The sequence below is a fragment of the Mus caroli genome, chromosome 15 (genome assembly GCF_900094665.2).
Source record: "Mus caroli chromosome 15, CAROLI_EIJ_v1.1, whole genome shotgun sequence".
NCBI classification, from domain to species: Eukaryota; Metazoa; Chordata; class Mammalia; order Rodentia; family Muridae; genus Mus; species Mus caroli.
In genome coordinates, this window is record NC_034584.1 from 8,386,082 (window position 1) to 8,392,081 (window position 6,000).

Sequence of the window (6,000 nt, forward strand, 5' to 3'; positions counted from 1 at the left end):
CAGGGACCACAATGAAGGAGTTAGGGAAAGGACTGAAGGAGCTGAAGGGGTTTGCAACCCCATAGGAAGAGCAACAATATCAACCAACCAGAACCCCCAGAGCTCCCAGGGACTAAACCACCAATCAAAGAATACACATGGAGGGACCCATAGCTCCAGCTGCATATGTAGCAGGCCTTATCTGGCATCAATGGGAGGAGAGGCCCTTGGTCCTGTGGAGGCTCAATACCCCAGTGTAAGGGAATGAGAGGTGTGAGTGGGTGGGTAGGTGGGTGGGAGAGCACCCTGATAGAAGCAGGGGAGAGGGGTGGGATAGGGGACTTGAGGAGGGGAAGCCAGGAAGGGGGATGACATTTGAAACGTAAATAAATAAAATAAACCAATTAAAAATAAAAAGGAAAAAAAGAAAAGAGAAACAACCCAAGTTCATGTCTCTATACCTGGACACAATGCTGAAATAGCATTGATCAGCTGTGCCCTTAGCAAGGACCAGAGCAGGAATTGCTGTAGTGACTGAGCAGTGGCCAACACTGTCACGGGTTCAACAGAAGTAAAAACTGGATCTGCCACAAGCTCTGCAGGTTCACTGACTGGGGACAACAGACCTCAGTGACACCTATACTAACAAGTCCAAATCGAATACAGTTGGGCAACAGCATCTCCGGGATCCCAAGCGTTCTTAACAGCTGGAAGTCCAAGTCCAGCTATGAAAAGAGGGAACAGCCAGGCCAAGGTTTGATCATATTTTGACTGCTTTGTCCTCGGTAAATGTATGTGTTGCGTGGGAGCCATCGACTTAGTCTCTTTCTGCTTTGCAGTCTGAGTGTGATTAATGAACCAAGACAGTAACTCTGTGTCTAAGCATCCTTGTTCCTACGCTACACCTGCTTGAATGTCAAGAACAAGTCAAGTCTCAGTGCCCTGAAAGGACATCACAGTCTGCGGTCCAAAGAAAGAAACTGTAGCCAGTACTGTTGCTCCTCCTCCAGCGCATACCTTCAAAGACTAGAAAGAGAGCAGAGGGCAGGCTAGAGCGAGCCACTGCTGGCTCAAAAGAGAACTGGGCTATTTAAAAAACAAGAGCGAGGAACTGGCCCCGTAGGTATAAACAATTAGCATTTGAAACCATCAACCATGCAGAGTCATGTTAAGATTAAATTGGTTTATTTTCCATGATGTCATTTCCTCAACAGATCTGGTGACGGTGATGATGGTGATGGTGATGCAGAAAGAAAAGTTAAACTACTTTGAGACATCACTTCGTTCCAGTCAGAATGGCCATTATCACAAAATCTGATCACGCATACCGGTAAGGACGTGGAGAAAGAGGAACCAGGGCAATCCTCACCCACTGCTGGCGTGAGTGCAAAATAGTCTATCTGTTGTGGAAATCAGTATTTGGGTTTCTCAAAAAAAAAAAATTAAAAATAGAACTACTGTAACCTCCCTCAAACCTGAAGCTGGCTGAGCCAGACCTCGACTTTGCTGCCACTAAGGAGATTACCTAAGATGCAGCCTCCCTAGACCACTCTATTGTTCAGCCACTGTTGCTGTTCCTCTTTAAGATACTGCTACCTGCTGGGAGGTCGCTGAGCTATTCCAGAGACCCTATCCTGTCATCACCTGCAGCTGGGCTCCAAGAATGAATTGGCGGGAATGGGCTTCCCCTTCCCCCTTTATAAGCACAGTTGCCATTAAACATTTGAGCCTTCATCAGAACATTGTCTTGGCTCCATTTCTCTCTCATCTGCCTAGTTTCCCTTTCTTTCAGTGCCAGCCTGCCACTCAGGTGTACCCCGTCCATGTGAGCCGCTGGATGTCCGCAACAAACTACCACATGATCCACCTATACAACTCTTGGGATGTACCCAAGGACTCCATAGTCTTACTGGACAGATAATTGCACATCTGTGCCTCTTTCTACTCTACCTGAAGTAGCAAGAAGACGGACCCGGTCTTGGTGCTCACCAGCTGATGGAGAGAGGATGGACCCGGTCTTGGTGCTCACCAGCTGATGGAGAGAGGATGGGCCCGGTCTTGGTGCTCACCAGCTGATGGAGAGAGGATGGGCCCGGTCTTGGTGCTCACCAGCTGATGGAGAGAGGATGGAAATGTGGTACAGATACATCATGGAATTTTCCTCAGTTACAAAGAAAATGCAAATTACAGGGAAATGGGTAGACTTAGAAAGTATAACACAAAGCAAAGTGTTCTATTATATTAAATTACTCAAATTCAAAAACCACATGCTCTCTCTCATATGTAGTAGTATCTAGCCTTTAGTGTGGTGTGGTGTGGTGTGTGTGTGTGTGTGTGTGTGTGTGTGTGTGTGTGTGTTTGTGTGTGTAGATTAGGGTAAAATCTAAAGCTAGAAAGGAGAACAAGAGACTAAGATGAGGTTATGAGCCAAGACTGGGTGGGGGGAGGGTGGACACATGGGACATAAGAAGGGGCTGGAAGGGGGAGGGAGTAGCAGGGAGGTGGGGGAAGGTAGGGGTAAGGAGAATCTAGTAAGACACACTTTGATTGAAAATGCCATAATACTATATAGTATTCTGTATGCTAATTTAAGAATTTTTAAATTATTTAAAAATCAGAAGATTGGGCTGGGTATGTGTGCCTGCCCTTAGTCCCAGCACAAGATGGATAGGGACAGAACCCAGCAGGACTCCATAAACTAGGGTCTGGGCCGGTGGTGGCGCACACCTTTAATCCCAGCACTCGGGAGGCAGAGGCAGGCGAATTTCTGAGTTCGAGGCCAGCCTGGTCTACAAAGTGAGTTCCAGGACAGCCAGGGCTATACAGAGAAACCCTGTCTCGAAAAAAAAACCAAAAAATAAAAAAATAAACTAGGGTCTGTATATGAAATTCCTGGTGAGACTGGGACTCAATAAACAGTAAATAGTTCATTCATTCATTCATTCTTTCATTTAACCAGGGCCAGTGAGATAGCTCAGTATTAAAAGCTCTTGCCACAATGGCTGACAACCTGAGTTCAATCCAAGGAACCAACGGGAAGGCAGGGGAGAGCCAGGGGAGAGACCTCTCCGTGTACTCCACAGTTTTGAAGCTAGGAGGGGATGGAGAGATTGTTCAGCGCCTACGAGTCTTTACTCCCTGCTTTTTCAAAGTCTCTGAGTTCAGTTCCCAGCTCCTGTCTCATGCATCTCACACTAAGCAGCTGTAATTCCAATCCAGGAGATCTGATCCAGTCCCCCAGCCTCCATGGGCATCTACACTCAAGGATCCACACATAGGCATACATGCACAAAAACAAAAATAGTGGGGCGTGGTGGCACACGCCTTTAATCCCGAGTGTTCGAGGTCAGCCTGGTCTACAAAGTGAGTTCCAGGACAGCCAGGGCTATACAGAAAAACCCTGTCTCGAAAAACCAAAAAAAAAAAAAAAAAAAAAAAAAAAAAAAAAAAAAAAACCCTAAGAAACACTAAAAGATGTGAAATTGGAAGGAAAAGAAAACAATATAGGGGAAGAGGGTTGTTAAGGAAACATAAGGGAAGGTTCATAATGAAAATATAAGAATCTCCTCGGGGTGGGGGTGGGGGTGTTCCTTTCAATAGGTAAAAATGCATTTCCTCCTTCAGCTGTGACTCAGCCTCGTCAGGCATCATCCCGGATGGCACGCCCTGTGCAGGTGTGAAGAGCAGGCACTCTTAGCTCAGAAGGAGAAGTAGGCTGTTTTCGCTTTGACTCCCCCTTGTTTGTGTGTGACCAAAATAACGCTATCTACGAAAAGTTTCTGGAATCAAAAGATTAATAATACCCGGAGCTTTCGAGGCAGTCCCCTGACCATTGGTGCAGTTTCTGCTCATTCGGAGCCATTAGCAGCCACCACTGGGAGCAGCGAGGAAGAGATGCGGTGTGAGGATGAGGAGGGCACAGCTACACTTCCCTTCTCCATTTTCAGATTCTCTCAAACCACCGCAGGCACAGGACATTCCTGTGCTGGCCTGCTGGCACCGCGAGCCCACGAGGGCACGGATGCACAGTCATTATCAGCGCTGTGTTGCTGTCCTTGTCCTTTTTGTTACCGTGAGCACTGTATGTGTTGGCAGCATCTCAGTTGTTGCTGAATAAACAGGAACTTTTATTCTTTAACCCAGCAAGACCAAGTCAGTAGCTACTGAGGTTGACTGACTCAGAAAGATGCCAGATCAGCCGCTTGGAAATGAAAGCAAAGTGACTGCTAGCGGGTGTGAAGTTTCTTTCCCCTGAAATAAAAACTGGGCCAGATCTGTGGTCAGAGCATGCTAAAACCTTCCAAATCATATACAGTTTAAGAGGTTGAACTTAACGCTATATGAGTTATAGTCCTATCTTTTGACAAGAAAAGGATTAAAAAGTAGTTAGTGTGTGCCAGGAATCTGTACTAGGTACTGGGTTAATAATAATAATAATAATAATAATTAAAGCTTATCCTTTTGTGTCACTTACTATGTGTCAGACTTGGTCCTGAGATATTCTTTGTAGATATTCTCTGACTTTCTTAAGAGAGCCTTAGGACCTTATTTAAGACAAGGGACAGATTCACAAAGCCCCTTGCTCAGAATCACACGCGTAAAACTGGATCAAATCAAATGAATCTGCATTTTCTAGGCAGTTTTGTGTTCAAATACCATCAGTTAGTTGTTTGGTTAGTTGGTTGATTTTGTGTTAAATGTTATTAGGTTGGTTGGTTGACTGGACGGTTGGTTGGTTTGAACCTGAAACCTCTCACAAGTTAGACAAGTTTTATCATTGAGCTAAATGTGTGGCCCTCCTCACATTGTTTGTTTGTTTGTTCATTTGTTTGTTTGTTTGTGTTGAGACAGGATCTACTAGGTGCCCAGACTAGACTTGAACTCTCCCTGTACCTCAAGTAAACCTCAAATTTGCAATCCTCTGGCCTCAGCTCCTTGAGTAACTGAGATCACAGGTATGACCCACCACGCATGATATTTTTGGTTTTTTGAAACAGAGTCTTAGTATGGAGCCCAAGCCATCCTCTAACTTGTGGTCCACTTGCCTCCGCCTCCCAAGCGCTGTGATTACAGACCTTTACCATCATGCCTACCTTAAACATCATCCCTTTCTTATGGATCAACTTAACTGGAAATGTAGATCCGTTTTCTCCGTTGCACAGGTCAGACTGTAGTATGAAGACTATGCTGCAAAGAACCACGAGAACATAAGAGCCCACATTTATGAATGACAACACACCCCAGAAAGCAAATCACAGCAGCAAGAGGTAAGCTTCTTTGTAGAGCCACAAAGATAAGCTTCTTTGTAGAGACACAAAGAACTTGGGTTATGTCTGATAGAATGCCTGACTAACAGACCAGAGCTGTCGAACTCCAATGTACTCCAATGTCCACTGTTACCTGCTGGTCATTCAAATCGAAAGATGGCCAAATACACAATGCACCAGCAAACTGGAATAGAAACATAGAAATGAGTAACCTCCTTACATTATGATGGAGCATAGAGTTTACCTAACAGAAAACACAAAACAGTGGCTGAGCCAAGTAAATGGCTAGCTCTTACACAGCAAGAAGCTTGGAGGCCAGCAGTCCAGGCATGAAGGACTGACTACCTCTGTGATTCTATTAGAGACCAGGCTATAGCTACCTTCCTACTCCATGTGCTATTCTGGGAGGATAACAATAATACTGTATGCCAGTCATATCCACTCCCATTTACTAACTGATTGGTGAATTTTGAGACATAGCCCTATGTAGCCCAACCTGGCCTCAAGGTAGGGTTTTGTAAACAAGAGCAACTTGGGGAGGAAAGAGCTTATTTCAGCTTCTGTGTCCTAACCACAGTGCAGCACGATGGGAAGTTAGAACAGGAACCTGGAGGCAGTAACTGAAGCAGAGGCCATAAAGGAGCACTGCTTACCAGTTTGCTTCTCAGGGCTTGTTCAGCCTGCTTTCCTATGACACATGGATCCACCAGCCTAGGGGTAGCACAACCCACAGAAGCTGGGCCCTCCTATACCA